Raw genomic sequence first — 3130 nt, 5'->3', positions numbered from 1 at the left:
CCAGATATTTTTTCTTTAATTCTGCCTTTATCTCATCTCTCTCCATGCAAGGAGTGCTGGTGACTCTCCCATTGTTCTCACAAAAAGGTTTAAACAAAGTATAGCCTTGAAAACACATTTCATAATAAAGCAAGCAACAGATCAAACAGACTTCAATATATTGATGTACAAAGCATATCATTAATCCTATTATTTTAGCTGTCCTTATTTGTCACAAACGTAAAATATGTCACGGTCCATCGCGCCCACATTGTGGATTCTCCTCCAGCTACATGACTTGCCTTTTTTTTTCCTATGGCTACGTGCATCTTCCACACTGACACATCTCTCAACATGACATTTTAACATAGTTCAGTGAAGATGACCGTCATGCTTCACAATCCAACATTAACATTGCAGTTCTTGCATAAATGTAAGCCATGAAAATACTCTAAACTTTACACAGCGGTGAGCAGTGTTCAGGTGATACAGAAAATCTGGTGCGTTGGGCAGAGACAATCAGTTAATCTATCAAAGTCTCTTGAAGTTATGCTCCTATCTATACTACTTACAACACAACTATTCTTTTGTTATTGAAAGCTTGGATAGATGGCTCTGGATTGTGTTATCTAAGTTAGTGGTTGTTCTCCTTACAGCAATGTGGATTGAGGGGAGATCTGATGCAGGTGTAGGTAAGTTAGACAAGGATAACCCGTTCCCATTAGTTGATGGTACAAGGACTAGGAGACACAGATTGATGGTTTTGGGAAAGAGATGCAGGGAAATTTGAGGAAGCACTTTTTGCTTTACCTGCGACATTGCAACTGCAATGTCTGTCCACAAGTGTGGTGGAAGCAGAGACAATCAATGATTTCAATAGGAAATTGGAGAAACACTTGAAGGAAACAAACTTGCTCCAGGGTGACGCCAATCAAGCGGGAGAATGAATCTGATTGGATGATAAGATAACTTTATCAATTTCAATTCTGTCAAAGGTTTGACATTTTTTTCGTTTGTAAAATACTGCAACATAAAGTAAACCTGCAATTTAAGGTTGCGATGGCCGGGAATCGAACCCAGGTCAACTGCTTGGAAGGCAGCTATGCTCACCACTATACCACCATCGCTTACTGCATTGCGCTGCTGCAGCGTTTTGATTAATAGAATGCTGTACAATGGTTTCAACTTGTACCTGAGCAATACGATTGTGTAAACAGAAACACAAAACTGTGAATGCTGGAAATCTGAAATAAAATCAGAAAGTGCTGCAAATATTCTGATCAATGGTCACTCACCTGAAAAGTTAAATCTGCTTCTCTCTCCACAGATGCTGCCAGACCTGCTGAGTATTTCCAGCATTTCTTGTTTTTATTTCAGATTTCCAGCATCTGCAGTATTTTGCTTTTATTTTAGAGTTTAGTAGCGAACTGATCCTTTTTGCTTACTGGGCAGAACTATGCAGTGGAGTGACGCAGAAAACTGTACGAAGAACAATGTTTTTAACGGGCCCACAATTTCGAAGTTTAAGGAGGACAAAATACACAGCAATGTATGCAGATAGTAAAGAGCTGTAAGTTTCAGGTAGATGTTACCTGAACAGAGGTGAGACAGAGAATACCCAACCCGTCTCACCTTTAGATTCCTGACCAAGATAGACCGACAAGGTACAAACTCAAGTTATGTGACCAAGTCAGAGAGTTTATTAGGCTTAACCAAGATGTACAAAGTTAATACTTAACAATGGTAATAGATATTCAGTAACACACAACACCTGTTCTTGTTTCTGTGCTTGCTGCGGCACGGAATTCTCTCCTTCTTCATCCCTTGCTGTGTTTTTTCGACTGTATTCTATCTTCTCCTTTTAAGTACCAACGTTCTTCTGTTGACCCCTCTCTAAGTGTGCTGACGATGTCCTGTAACACCCTTTCTTTTATCCTTCTTGTGGTGCAAGGATGTTACCATATTAGTTTTGAATTGTTCCAAGTGTCCTAATTGGTCCAGGTTGACATCATTGTTTGACACTAGTTAGTTAATGGTTGAATCTACACACAGTACAGATGTTTCCCGACTCTTTCTATTTTAGCAAGGATCCTAAAGGTTACATTCTTGCTGATCCCAGACATTTTTTTCTTTAATTCTGCCTTTATCTCATCTCTCTCCATGCAAGGAGTGCTGGTGACTCTCCCATTGTTCTCACAAAAAGGTTTAAACAAAGTATAGCCTTGAAAACACATTTCATAATAAAGCAAGCAACAGATCAAACAGACTTCAATATATTGATGTACAAAGCATATCATTAATCCTATTATTTTAGCTGTCCTTATTTGTCACAAATGTAAAATATGTCACGGTCCATCGAGCCCACATTGTGGATTCTCCTCCAGCTACATGACTTGCCTTTATTTTTCCTATGGCTACGTTCAGCTTCCACACTGACACATCTCTCAACATGACATTTTAACATAGTTCAGTGAAGATGACCGTCATGCTTCACAATCCAACATTAACATTGCAGTTCTTGCATAAATGTAAGCCATGAAAATACTCTAAACTTTACACAGCGGTGAGCAGTGTTCAGGTGATACAGAAAATCTGGTGCGTTGGGCAGAGACAATCAGTTAATCTATCAAAGTCTCTTGATGTTATGCTCCTATCTATACTACTTACAACACAACTATTCTTTTGTTATTGAAAAGCTTGGATAGATGAGTCTGGATTGTGTTATCTAAGTAAGTGGTTGTTCTCCTTACAGCAATGTGGATTGAGGGGAGATCTGATGCAGGTGTAGGTAAGTGAGACAAGGATAACCCGTTCCCATTAGTTGATGGTACAAGGACTAGGAGACACAGATTGATGGTTTTGGGAAAGAGATGCAGGGAAATTTGAGGAAGCACTTTTTGCTTTACCTGCTACATTGCAACTGCAATGTCTGTCCACAAGTGTGGTGGAAGCAGAGACAATCAATGATTTCAATAGGAAATTGGAGAAACACTTGAAGGAAACAAACTTGCTCCAGGGTGACGCCAATCAAGCGGGAGAATGAATCTGATTGGATGATAAGAATATTTTATCAATTTCAATTCTGTCAAAGCTTTGACATTTTTGTCGTTTGTATAATACTGCAACATAAAGTAAACCTGCAATTTAAGGT

General features: G+C 39.0%; 1 non-coding gene across 1 annotated transcript; it reads right to left on the bottom strand.

Moving 5' to 3' along the window:
- Positions 1-1034: 1034 nt before the first annotated feature.
- On the bottom strand, positions 1035-1106 carry trnag-ucc (transfer RNA glycine (anticodon UCC)). Its single transcript has one exon. It is a non-coding gene; the product is annotated as a tRNA-Gly (tRNA).
- Positions 1107-3130: the final 2024 nt, after the last annotated feature.

The sequence above is a fragment of the Heterodontus francisci genome, chromosome 45 (genome assembly GCF_036365525.1).
Source record: "Heterodontus francisci isolate sHetFra1 chromosome 45, sHetFra1.hap1, whole genome shotgun sequence".
NCBI classification, from domain to species: Eukaryota; Metazoa; Chordata; class Chondrichthyes; order Heterodontiformes; family Heterodontidae; genus Heterodontus; species Heterodontus francisci.
Note: the sequence above shows the minus strand (reverse complement) of the source record. Positions and strands in the feature narration are given on the sequence as shown.